This window comes from Pithys albifrons, chromosome 39, assembly GCF_047495875.1.
Source record: "Pithys albifrons albifrons isolate INPA30051 chromosome 39, PitAlb_v1, whole genome shotgun sequence".
Classification (NCBI taxonomy): domain Eukaryota; kingdom Metazoa; phylum Chordata; class Aves; order Passeriformes; family Thamnophilidae; genus Pithys; species Pithys albifrons.
Genome location: NC_092496.1, coordinates 590343 through 604370, shown reverse-complemented (window position 1 = coordinate 604370; position 14028 = coordinate 590343).

Here is a 14028-nt window from a genome sequence, read left to right as displayed (position 1 = left end):
GCCTTGGGCTCTCAGGTGCCAATGATGGGGCCCCATTACCCCTAGAAAAAGAACAATTGCTTCCTGTCCTGGCACCTTTACCCTGGGAGGAATCTTCATTGGTCTGGAATTCTGAGCTGAAAACGGCTCTTTCCCTTACCCGCATGTGGCACGCCCTGTCGAGCTTTGCGTCCAGGGAAAAGGTGGCAGCCCTGGGCTCTCAGCTGCCAATTTTGGGGCCCCATTAACCCTAGAAAAGGCACAATGGCTTTCTGTCCTGGCACCTTTTCCAGGGAGAAATCTTCGCTGGCCTGGAATTCTGGGATGAGAAACGGCACATTCCCGGACTTGCAAGTGGCACGCGCCGTCAACATTTGCGCCCAGGAAAAAAGTTTCAGCTTTGGGCTCTCAGGTGCCAAAAATGGGGCCCCATTACCCTAGAAAAGGCACAATGGCTTTCTGTCCTGACACCTTTTCCCAGAGAGGAATCGACTTCCGTCTGAAATTCTGGGCTGAAAAGCGGCCCTTTCCCGGACCCGCACAGGGTATGCACAGTCGAGTTTTGCACCCAGGGAAAAGGTGGCAGCCTTGGGCTCTCAGGTGCCAATGATGGGGCCCAATTAGCATTACAAAATACACAATGGCTTTGTCTCCTGGTACCTTTTCCTACTGAGGAATCTTCATAGGTCTGGAATTCTGGGCTGAAAAACGGCCCTTTCCCGGACCTGCACAGGGTACACACCGTCGAGCTTTGTGCCCAGGGAAAAGGGGGCAGCCCTGGTCTCTCAGGTGCCAATGATGGTGCCCCATTACCCCTACAAAAGGCAGTATGGCTTTCTGTCCTGGCACCTTTTCCCAGGGAGGAATCTTCATCGGTTTGGAATTCTGGTCTGAGAATCGGCACTTTCCTGGACCCGCAAGTGGAACGCACCATCGAGCTTTGCGTCCAGGGAAAAGGTGGCAGTCTTGGGCTCTCAGGTGCCAATGATGGGGCCCCATTACCTTTACAAATAACACAATGGCTTTCTGTCCTGGCACCTTTTCCCTGGGAGGAGTCTTCATTGGTCTGGAATTCTGGGCTGTAAAATGGCACTTTCTGGGACCAGCACGTGGCACGCACTGTCGTGCTTTGCGCCCAGGGAAAAGGAGGCAACCTCTGGCTCTCAGATGCCAATGACGGGCCCCCATTAACACTAGAAATGGAACAATCGCTTTCTGTCCTGGGAGCCTTTTCCCTGGGAGGAGTCGTCATCCGTCTGGAATCCCGGGCTGAACAAAGCACTTCCTCTGACCTGCACGTGGCAGGCACCATCTAGCTTTGCGCCCAGGGAAAAGCTGACAGCCTTGGGCTCTCAGGTGTCAACGATGGGGCCCCGTTAACACTAGATAAAGAACAATTGCTTCCTGTCCTGGCACCTTTACCCTGGGAGGAATCTTCATTGGTCTGGAATTCTGGGCTGAAAACGGCTCTTTCCCTTACCCGCATGTGGCACGCACCGTCGAGCTTTGCACCCAGGGAAAAGGTGGCAGCCCTGGGCTCTCAGCTGCCAATTTTGGGGCCCCATTAACCCTAAAAAAGGCACAATTGCTTTCTGTCCTGGCACCTTTTCCCTGGGAGAAATCTTCATCGGCCTCGAATTCTGGGATGAGAAACAGCACATTCCTGGACCCGCAAGTGGCACGCACCGTCGAGCTTTGCGCTCAGGGAAAAGGTTGCAGCCTTCGGCTCTAAGGTGGCAATGATGGGTCCCCATTACTCCTAGAAAAGGAGAAATCCATTCCTGTCCTGACACCTTTTCCCAGGGAGGAATCTTCATCGGTCTGGAATTCTGGAATGAGAAACGGCAATTTCCCGGACCCTCACGTAGCACGCATGGTCGAGCTTTGCGTCCAGGGTATAGGAGGCAACCTTGGGCTCTCAGGTGCCAATGATGGAGCCCGATTAACCCTAGAAATGGAACAATCGCTTTCTGTCCTGGGAGCCTCTTCCCTGTGAGGAGTCTTCATCCGTCTGGAATTCAGGGCTGAAAAACGGCACTTTCCCGGGCAAGAAAGTGGTACGCGCCGTTGATGTTTGCGCCCTCGGAAAAGGTGGCAGCCTTGGGTATTCGGTTGCCAATGATGGGGCACCATTGACCCTAGAAAAGGACAATTCGATTTCTGACCTGGCACCTTTTCCCTGGGAGGTGTCTTCGTCCGTCTGGAATTCTGGGCTAAAAAATGGAACTTCCCCGGACCCGCAAGTGGCACGTGCCGTAGACAATTGCGCCCAGGGAAAAGGTGGCAGCCTTGGGCTCTCAGGTGCCAATGATGGGGCCCCGTTAACACTAGAAAAATAACACTTGCTTTCTGTCCTGGCACCTTTTCCCAGGGAGGAATTTTCGTCCGTCTGGAAATCTGGGCTGAAAAATGGCACTGCCCCAAACCTGCACAAGGTACACACCGTCGAGCTTTGCGCCCAGGGAAAAGGGGGCAGCCTTGGGCTCTCAGCTGCCAATGATGGTGCCCCATTACCCCTACAAAAGGCACAATGGCTTTCTCTCCTGGCACCTTTTCCCAGGGAGGAATCTTCATAGGTTTGGAATTCTGGTCTGAGAATCGGCACTTTCTGGAACCCGCAAGTGGAACGCACCATCGAGCTTTGCGTCCAGGGAAAAGGTGGCAGTCTTGGGCTCTCAGGTGCCAATGATGGGGCCCCATTACCTTTACAAAAAGCACAATGGCTTTCTGTCCTGGCACCTTTTCCCTGGGAGGAGTCTTCATTGGTCTGGAATTCTGGGCTGTAAAATGGCACTTTCTGGGACCAGCACGTGGCACGCACTGTCGTGCTTTGCGCCCAGGGAAAAGGAGGCAACCTCTGGCTCTCAGATGCCAATGACGGGCCCCCATTAACACTAGAAATGGAACAATCGCTTGCTGTCCTGGGAGCCTTTTCCCTGGGAGGAGTCGTCATCCGTCTGGAATCCTGGGCTGAACAAAGGTCTTTCTCTGATCTGCACGTGGCAGGCACCATCTAGCTTTGCGCCCAGGGAAAAGGTGGCAGCCTTGGGCTCTCAGGTGCCAATGATGGGTCCCCGTTAACACTAGATAAATAACAATCGCTTTCTGTCCTGGCACCTTTTCCCTGGGAGGAATTTTCGTCCGTCTGGAATTCTGGGCCAAAAAACGGCACGTCCCTGGACCTGCAAGTGGAACGCACTGTCGAGCTTTGTGCCCAGGCAAAAGGTGGCAGCCTTGGGCTCTCAGGTGCCAATGATGGGGCCCCATTACCCCTGGAAAAAGAACAATTGCTTCCTGTCCTGGCACCTTTACCCTGGGAGGAATCTTCATTGGTCTGGAATTCTGGGCTGAAAACGGCTCTTTCCCTTACCCGCATGTGGCACGCACCGTCGAGCTTTGCGCCCAGGGAAAAGGTGGCAGCCCTGGGCTCTCAGCTGCCAATTTAGGGGCCCCATTAACCCTAAAAAAGGCACAATTGCTTTCTGTCCTGGCACCTTTTCCCAGGGAGAAATCTTCGCTGGCCTGGAATTCTGGGATGAGAAACAGCAGTTTCCTGGACCCGCAAGTGGCACGCACCGTCGAGCTTTGCGCTCAGGGAAAAGGTTGCAGCCTTCGGCTCTCAGGTGCCAATGATGGGTCCCCATTACTCCTAGAAAAGGTGAAATCCATTCCTGTCCTGGCACCTTTTCCCAGGGAGGAATCTTCATCGGTCTGGAATTCTGGAATGAGAAACGGCAATTTCCCGGACCCTCACGTAGCACGCATGGTCGAGCTTTGCGTCCAGGGTATAGGAGGCAACCTTGGGCTCTCAGGTGCCAATGATGGGGCCCGATAAAGCCTAGAAATGGAACAATCGCTTTCTGTCCTGGGAGCCTCTTCCCTGTGAGGAGTCTTCATCCGTCTGCAACTCAGGGCTGACAAACGGCACTTTGCCGGACAAGAAAGTGGTACGCGCCGTTGATGTTTGTGCCCACGGAAAAGGTGGCAGCCTTGAACTCTCAGGTGCCAATGATGGGGCACCATTGACCCTAGAAAAGGACAATTCGATTTCTGACCTGGCACCTTTTCCCTGGGAGGTGTCTTCGTCCGTCTGGAATTCTGGGCTGAAAAATGGCACTTCCCCGGACCTGCAAGTGGCACGCGCCGTCGACATTTGTGCCCAGGTAAAAGGTGGCAGCCTTGGGCTCTCAGGTGCCATAGATGGGGCCCCGTTAACACTAGAAAAATAACACTTGCTTTCTGTCCTGGCACCTTTTCCCAGAGAGGAATCTTCGTCCGTCTGGAAATCTGGGTTCAAAAATGGCACTGCCCCAAACCCGCACAAGGTACACACCGTCGAGCTTTGCGCCCAGGGAAAAGGGGGCAGCCTTGGGCTCTCAGCTGCCAATGATGGTGCCCCATTACCCCTACAAAAGGCACAATGGCTTTCTCTCCTGGCACCTTTTCCCAGGGAGGAATCTTCATCGGTTTGGAATTCTGGTCTGAGAATCGGCACTTGCCTGGACCCGCAAGTGGAACGCACCATCGAGCTTTGCGTCCAGGGAAAAGGTGGCAGTCTTGGGCTCTCAGGTGCCAATGATGGGGCCCCATTACCTTTACAAAAAGCACAATGGCTTTCTGTCCTGGCACCTTTTCCCTGGGAGGAGTCTTCATTGGTCTGGAATTCTGGGCTGTAAAATGGCACTTTCTGGGACCAGCACGTGGCACGCACAGTCGTGCTTTGCGCCCAGGGAAAAGGAAGCAACCTCTGGCTCTCAGATGCCAATGACGGGCCCCCATTAACACTAGAAATGGAACAATCGCTTGCTGTCCTGGGAGCCTTTTCCCTGGGAGGAGTCGTCATCCGTCTGGAATCCTGGGCTGAACAAAGCACTTTCTCTGACCTGCACGTGGCAGGCACCATCTAGCTTTGCGCCCAGGGAAAAGGTGACAGCCTTGGGCTCTCAGGTGTCAACGATGGGGCTCCGTTAACACTAGATAAATAACAATGGATTTCTGTCCTGGCAACTTTTCCCAGGGAGGAATTTTCGTCTGTCTGGAATTCTGGGCTGAAAAACGGCACTTCCCCGGACCTGCAAGTGGAACGCACCGTCGAGCTTTGTGCTCAGGCAAAAGGTGGCAGCCTTGGGCTCTCAGGTGCCAATGATGGGGCCCCATTACCCCTAGAAAAATCACAATTGCTTCCTGTCCTGGCACCTTTTCCCTGGGAGGATTCTTCATTGGTCTGGAATTCTGTGATGAAAAGGGCTCTTTCCCTTACCCGCGTGTGGCACGCACCGTTGAGCTTTGCGCCCAGGGAAAAGGTGGAAGCCCTGGGCTCTCAGCTGCCAATTTTGGGGCCCCATTAACCCCAAAAGAGGCACAATCGCTTTCTGTCCTGGCACCTTTTCCCAGGGAGAAATCTTCGCTGGCCTGGAATTCTGGGATGAGAAACTGCACATTCCCGGACTTGCAAGTGGCACGCGCCGTCGACATTTGCGCCCAGGGAAAAGGTGGCAGCCTTGGGCTCTCAGGTGCCAAAGATGGGGCCCCATTACCCCTAGAAAAGGCACAATGGCTTTCTGTCCTGACACATTTTCCCAGAGAGGAATCGACTTACGTCTGGAATTCTGGGCTGAAAAACGGCCCTTTCCCGGACACGCACAGGGTATGCACCGTCGAGCTTTGCACCCAGGGAAAAGGTGGCAGCCTTGGGCTCTCAGGTGCCAATGATGGGGCCCAATTAGCATTACAAAATACACAATGGCTTTGTCTCCTGGTACCTTTTCCCTCTGAGGAATCTTCATCGGTCTGGAAATCTGGGCTGAAAAATGGCACTTTCCTGGACCCGCACGTGGAACGCTCCGTCGAGTTTTGCGCTCAGGGAAAAGGTGGCAGCCTTGGGCTCTCAGGTGTCAATTTTGGGGCCCCATTAACCCTAGAAAAGGCACAATTGCTTTCTGTCCTGGCACCTTTTCCCTGGGAGAAATCTTCATCGGCCTCGAATTCTGGGATGAGAAACAGCACATTCCTGGACACGCAAGTGGCACGCACCATCGAGGTTTGCGCTCAGGGAAAAGGTTGCAGCCTTCGGCCCTCAGGTGCCAATGATGGGTCCCCATTACTCCTAGAAAAGGAGAAATCCATTCCTGTCCTGGCACCTTTTCCCAGGGAGGAATCTTCATCGGTCTGGAATTCTGGAATGAGAAACGGCAATTTCCCGGACCCTCACGTAGCACGCATGGTCGAGCTTTGCGTCCAGGGTATAGGAGGCAACCTTGGGCTCTCAGGTGCCAATGATGGAGCCCGATTAACCCTAGAAATGGAACAATCGCTTTCTGTCCTGGGAGCCTCTTCCCTGTGAGGAGTCTTCATCCGTCTGGAATTGAGGGCTGAAAAACGGCACTTTCCCGGACAAGAAAGTGGTACGCGCCGTTGATGTTTGCGCCCACAGAAAAGGTGGCAGCCTTGAACTCTGAGGTGCCAATGATGGGGCACCATTGACCCTAGAAAAGGACAATTCGATTTCTGACCTGGCACCTTTTCCCTGGGAGGTGTCTTCGTCCGTCTGGAAATCTGGGTTCAAAAATGGCACTGCCCCAAACCCGCACAAGGTACACACCGTCGAGCTTTGCGCCCAGGGAAAAGGGGGCAGCCTTGGGCTCTCAGGTGCCAATGATGGTGCCCCATTACCCCTTCAAAAGGCACAATGGCTTTCTCTCCTGGCACCTTTTCCCAGGGAGGAATCTTCATCGGTTTGGAATTCTGGTCTGAGAATCGGCACTTTCCTGGACCCGCAAGTGGAACGCACCATCGAGCTTTGCGTCCAGGGAAAAGGTGGCAGTCTTGGGCTCTCAGGTGCCAATGATGGGGCCCCATTACCTTTACAAAAAGCACAATGGCTTTCTGTCCTGGCACCTTTTCCCTGGGAGGATTCTTCATTGGTCTGGAATTCTGTGATGAAAAGGGCTCTTTCCCTTACCCGCGTGTGGCACGCACCGTTGAGCTTTGCGCCCAGGGAAAAGGTGGCAGCCCTGGGCTCTCAGCTGCCAATTTTGGGGCCCCATTAACCCCAAAAGAGGCACAATCGCTTTCTGTCCTGGCACCTTTTCCCAGGGAGAAATCTTCGCTGGCCTGGAATTCTGGGATGAGAAACGGCACATTCCCGGACTTGCAAGTGGCACGCGCCGTCGACATTTGCGCCCAGGGAAAAGGTGGCAGCCTTGGGCTCTCAGGTGCCAAAGATGGGGCCCCATTACCCCTAGAAAAGGCACAATGGCTTTCTGTCCTGACACCATTTCCCAGAGAGGAAACGACTTACGTCTGGAATTCTGGGCTGAAAAACGGCCCTTTCCCGGACACGCACAGGGTATGCACAGTCGAGCTTTGCACCCAGGCAAAAGGTGGCAGCCTTGGGCTCTCAGGTGCCAATGATGGGGCCCAATTAGCATTACAAAATACACAATGGCTTTGTCTCCTGGTACCTTTTCCCTCTGAGGAATCTTCATAGGTCTGGAAATCTGGGCTGAAAAATGGCACTTTCCTGGACCCGCACGTGGAACGCTCCGTCGAGTTTTGCGCTCAGGGAAAAGGTGGCAGCCTTGGGCTCTCAGGTGTCAATTTTGGGGCCCCATTAACCCTAGAAGAGGCACAATTGCTTTCTGTCCTGGCACCTTTTCCCTGGGAGAAATCTTCATCGGCCTCGAATTCTGGGATGAGAAACAGCACATTCCTGGACCTGCAAATGGCACGCGCCGTTGAGCTTTGCGCTCAGGGAAAAGGTTGCAGCCTTCGGCTCTCAGGTGCCAAAAATTGGTTCCCATTACTCCTAGAAAAGGAGAAATCCATTCCTGTCCTGGCACCTTTTCCCAGGGAGGAATCTTCATCGGTCTGGAATTCTGGAATGAGAAACGGCAATTTCCCGGACCCTCACGTAGCACGCATGGTCGAGCTTTGCGTCCAGGGTATAGGAGGCAACCTTGGGCTCTCAGGTGCCAATGATGGGGCCCGATTAACCCTAGAAATGGAACAATCGCTTTCTGTCCTGGGAGCCTCTTCCCTGTGAGGAGTCTTCATCCGTCTGGAATTGAGGGCTGAAAAACGGCACTTTCCCGGACAAGAAAGTGGTACGCGCCGTTGATGTTTGCGCCCACAGAAAAGGTGGCAGCCTTGAACACTGAGGTGCCAATGATGGGGCACCATTGACCCTAGAAAAGGACAATTCGATTTCCGACCTGGCACTTTTTCCCTGGGAGGTGTCTTCGTCCGTCTGGAAATCTGGGTTCAAAAATGGCACTGCCCCAAACCCGCACAAGGTACACACCGTCGAGCTTTGCGCCCAGGGAAAAGGGGGCAGCCTTGGGCTCTCAGCTGCCAATGATGGTGCCCCATTACCCCTACAAAAGGCACAATGGCTTTCTCTCCTGGCACCTTTTCCCAGGGAGGAATCTTCATCGGTTTGGAATTCTGGTCTGAGAATCGGCACTTTCCTGGACCCGCAAGTGGTCGCACCATCGAGCTTTGCGTCCAGGGAAAAGGTGGCAGTCTTGGGCTCTCAGGTGCCAATGATGGGGCCCCATTACCTTTACAAAAAGCACAATGGCTTTCTGTCCTGGCACCTTTTCCCTGGGAGGAGTCTTCATTGGTCTGGAATTCTGGGCTGTAAAATGGCACTTTCTGGGACCAGCACGTGGCACGCACTGTCGTGCTTTGCGCCCAGGGAAAAGGAGGCAACCTCTGGCTCTCAGATGCCAATGACGGGCCCCCATTAACACTAGAAATGGAACAATCGCTTTCTGTCCTGGGAGCCTTTTCCCTGGGAGGAGTCGTCATCCGTCTGGAATGCTGGGCTGAACAAAGCACTTTCTCTGACCTGCACGTGGCAGGCACCATCTAGCTTTGCGCCCAGGGAAAAGGTGGCAGCCTTGGGCTCTCAGGTGCCAACGATGGGTCCCCGTTAACACTAGATAAATAACAATGGCTTTCTGTCCTGGCACCATTTCCCTGGCAGGTGTCTTCGTCCGTCTGGAATTCTGGGCTGAAAAACGGCACTTCCCCGGACCTGCAAGTGGAACGCACCATCGAGCTTTGTGCCCAGGCAAAAGGTGGCAGCCTTGGGCTCTCAGGTGCCAATGATGGGGCCCCATTACCCCTGGAAAAAGAACAATCGCTTCCTGTCCTGGCACCTTTTCCCTGGGAGGAATCTTCATTGTTCTGGAATTCTGGGCTGAAAACGGCTCTTTCCCTTACCCGCATGTGGCACGCATCGTCGAGCTATGCGCCCAGGGAAAAGGTGGCAGCCCTGGGCTCTCAGCTGTCAATTTTGGGGCCCCATTAACCCTAGAAAAGGCACAATGGCTTTCTGTCCTGGCACCTTTTCCCAGGGAGAAATCTTCGCTGGCCTGGAATTCTGGGATGAGAAACGGCACATTCTTGGACTTGCAAGTGACACGCGCCGTCGACATTTGTGCCCAGGTAAAAGGTGGCAGCCTTGGGCTCTCAGGTGCCAAAGATGGGGCCCCATTACCCCTAGAAAAGGCACAATGGCTTTCTGTCCTGACACCTTTTCCCAGAGAGGAATCGACTTCCGTCTGGAATTCTGGGCTGAAAAACGGCCCTTTCCCGGACCCGCACAGGGTATGCACCGTCGAGCTTTGCACCCAGGGAAAAGGTGGCAGCCTTGGGCTCTCAGGTGCCAATGATGGGGCCCAATTAGCATTACAAAATACACAATGGCTTTGTCTCCTGGTACCTTTTCCCTCTGAGGAATCTTCATAGGTCTGGAATTCTGGGCTGAAAACGGCTCTTTCCCTTACCCGCATGTGGCACGCACCGTCGAGCTTTGCACCCAGGGAAAAGGTGGCAGTCCTGGGCTCTCAGCTGCCAATTTTGGGGCCCCATTAACCCTAAAAAAGGCACAATTGCTTCCTGTCCTGGCACCTTTACCCTGGGAGGAATCTTCATTGGTCTGGAATTCTGGGCTGAAAACGGCTCTTTCCCTTACCCGCATGTGGCACGCACCGTCGAGCTTTGCACCCAGGGAAAAGGTGGCAGCCCTGGGCTCTCAGCTGCCAATTTTGGGGCCCCATTAACCCTAAAAAAGGCACAATTGCTTTCTGTCCTGGCACCTTTTCCCTGGGAGAAATCTTCATCGGCCTCGAATTCTGGGATGAGAAACAGCACATTCCTGGACCCGCAAGTGGCACGCACCGTTGAGCTTTGCGCTCAGGGAAAAGGTTGAAGCCTTCGGCTCTCAGGTGTCAGTGATGGAGCCCCATTAACCCTAGAAAAGGAACAATCACTTTCTGTCCAGACACTTTTCCCAGGGAGGAATCTTCATCGGTCTGGAATTCTGGAAAGAGAAACGGCAATTTCCCGGACCCTCACGTAGCACGCATGGTCGAGCTTTGCGCCCAGGGTATAGGAGGCAACCTTGGGCTCTCAGGTGCCAATGATGGGGCCCCATTACCCCTACAAAAGGCACAATGGCTTTCTCTCCTGGCACCTTTTCCCAGGGAGGAATCTTCATCGGTTTGGAATTCTGGTCTGAGAATCGGCACTTGCCTGGACCCGCAAGTGGAACGCACCATCGAGCTTTGCGTCCAGGGAAAAGGTGGCAGTCTTGGGCTCTCAGGTGCCAATGATGGGGCCCCATTACCTTTACAAAAAACACAATGGCTTTCTGTCCTGGCACCTTTTCCCTGGGAGGAGTCTTCATTGGTCTGGAATTCTGGGCTGTAAAATGGCACTTTCTGGGACCAGCACGTGGCACGCACTGTCGTGCTTTGCGCCCAGGGAAAAGGAAGCAACCTCTGGCTCTCAGATGCCAATGACGGGCCCCCATTAACACTAGAAATGGAACAATCGCTTGCTGTCCTGGGAGCCTTTTTCCTGGGAGGAGTCGTCATCCGTCTGGAATCCTGGGCTGAACAAAGCACTTTCTCTGACCTGCACGTGGCAGGCACCATCTAGCTTTGCGCCCAGGGAAAAGGTGACAGCCTTGGGCTCTCAGGTGTCAACGATGGGGCTCCGTTAACACTAGATAAATAACAATCGCTTTCTGTCCTGGCACCTTTTCCCTGGGAGGAATTTTCGTCCGTCTGGAATTCTGGGCTGAAAAACGGCACTTCCCCGGACCTGCAAGTGGAACGCACCGTCGAGCTTTGTGCTCAGGCAAAAGGTGGCAGCCTTGGGCTCTCAGGTGCCAATGATGGGGCCCCATTACCCCTAGAAAAATCACAATTGTTTCCTGTCCTGGCACCTTTTCCCTGGGAGGATTCTTCATTGGTCTGGAATTCTGTGCTGAAAAGGGCTCTTTCCCTTACCCGCGTGTGGCACGCACCGTTGAGCTTTGCGCCCAGGGAAAAGGTGGCAGCCCTGGGCGCAAAGCTGCCAATTTTGGGGCCCCATTAACCCCAAAAGAGGCACAATCGCTTTCTGTCCTGGCACCTTTTCCCAGGGAGAAATCTTCGCTGGCCTGGAATTCTGGGATGAGAAACGGCACATTCCCGGACTTGCAAGTGGCACGCGCCGTCGACATTTGCGCCCAGGGAAAAGGTGGCAGCCTTGGGCTCTCAGGTGCCAAAGATGGGGCCCCATTACCCCTAGAAAAGGCACAATGGCTTTCTGTCCTGACACTATTTCCCAGAGAGGAATCGACTTCCATCTGGAATTCTGGGCTGGAAAACGGCCCTTTCCCGGACACGCACAGGGTATGCACCGTCGAGCTTTGCACCCAGGGAAAAGGTGGCAGCCTTGGGCTCTCAGGTGCCAATGATGGGGCCCAATTAGCATTACAAAATACACAGTGGCTTTGTCTCCTGGTACCTTTTCCCTCTGAGGAATCTTCATAGGTCTGGAATTCTGGGCTGAAAAATGGCACTTTCCTGGACCCGCACGTGGAACGCTCCGTCGAGCTTTGCGCCCAGGGAAAAGGTGGCAGCCTTGGGCTCTCAGGTGTCAATTTTGGGGCCCCATTAACCCTAGAAAAGGCACAATTGCTTTCTGTCCTGGCACCTTTTCCCTGGGAGAAATCTTCATCGGCCTCGAATTCTGGGATGAGAAACAGCACATTCCTGGACACGCAAGTGGCACGCACCATCGAGCTTTGCGCTCAGGGAAAAGGTTGCAGCCTTCGGCTCTCAGGTGCCAATGATGGGTCCCCATTACTCCTAGAAAAGGAGAAATCCATTCCTGTCCTGGCACCTTTTCCCAGGGAGGAATCTTCATCGGTCTGGAATTCTGGAAAGAGAAACGGCAATTTCCCGGACCCTCACGTAGCACGCATGGTCGAGCTTTGCGTCCAGGGTATAGGAGGCAACCTTGGGCTCTCAGGTGCCAATGATGGAGCCCGATTAACCCTAGAAATGGAACAATCGCTTTCTGTCCTGGGAGCCTCTTCCCTGTGAGGAGTCTTCATCCGTCTGCAATTCAGGGCTGAAAAACGGCAATTTCCCGGACAAGAAAGTGGTACGCGCCGTTGATGTTTGCGCCCACGGAAAAGGTGGCAGCCTTGAACTCTGAGGTGCCAATGATGGGGCACCATTGACCCTAGAAAAGGACAATTCGATTTCTGACCTGGCACATTTTCCCTGGGAGGTGTCTTCGTCCGTCTGGAAATCTGGGTTCAAAAATGGCACTGCCCCAAACCCACACAAGGTACACACCGTCGAGCTTTGCGCCCAGGAAAAAGGGGGAAGCCTTGGGCTCTCAGCTGCCAATGATGGTGCCCCATTACCCCTACAAAAGGCACAATGGCTTTCTCTCCTGGCACCTTTTCCCTGGGAGGAATCTTCATCGGCTTGGAATTCTGGTCTGAGAATCGGCACTTGCCTGGACCCGCAAGTGGAACGCGCCATCGAGCTTTGCGTCCAGGGAAAAGGTGGCAGTCTTGGGCTCTCAGGTGCCAATGATGGGGCCCCATTACCTTTACAAAAAGCACAATGGCTTTCTGTCCTGGCACCTTTTCCCTGGGAGGAGTCTTCATTGGTCTGGAATTCTGGGCTGTAAAATGGCACTTTCTGGGACCAGCACGTGGCACGCACTGTCGTGCTTTGCGCCCAGGGAAAAGGAGGCAACCTCTGGCTCTCAGATGCCAATGACGGGCCCCCATTAACACTAGAAATGGAACAATCGCTTTCTGTCCTGGGAGCCTTTTCCCTGGGAGGAGTCGTCATCCGTCTGGAATCCTGGGATGAACAAACCACTTTCTCTGACCTGCACGTGGCAGGCACCATCTAGCTTTGCGCCCAGGGAAAAGGTGGCAGCCTTGGGCTCTCAGGTGCCAATGATGGGTCCCCGTTAACACTAGATAAATAACAATGGCTTTCTGTCCTGGCACCTTTTCCCTGGGAGGAATTTTCGTCCGTCTGGAATTCTGGGCTGAAAAACGGCACTTCCCCGGACCTGCAAGTGGAACGCACCGTCGAGCTTTGTGCCCAGGCAAAAGGTGGCAGCCTTGGGCTCTCAGGTGCCAATGATGGGGCCCCATTACCCCTAGAAAAATCACAATCGCTTCCTGTCCTGGCACCTTTTCCCAGGGAGGAATCTTCATTGTTCTGGAATTCTGGGCTGAAAACGGCTCTTTCCCTTACCCGCATGTGGCACGCACCGTCGAGCTTTGCACCCAGGGAAAACGTGGCAGCCTTGGACTCTCAGGTGCCAATGATGGGGCCCAATTAGCATTACAAAATACACAATGGCTTTGTCTCCTGGTACCTTTTCCCTCTGAGGAGTCTTCATCGGTCTGGAATTCTGGGCTGAAAAATGGTACGTTCCCGGACCCGCACGTGGAACGCTCCGTCGAGCTTTGCGCCCAGGGAAAAGGTGGCAGCCCTGGGCTCTCAGCTGCCAATTTTGGGGCCCCATTATCTCTAGAAAAGGCACAATTGCTTTCTGTCCAGGCACATTTTCCCTGGGAGAAATCTTCATCGGCCTCGAATTCTGGGATGAGAAACAGCACATTCCTGGACCCGCAAATGGCACGCGCCGTTGAGCATTGCGCTCAGGGAAAAGGTTGCAGCCTTCGGCTCTCAGGTGCCAAAAATTGGTTCCCATTACTCCTAGAAAAGG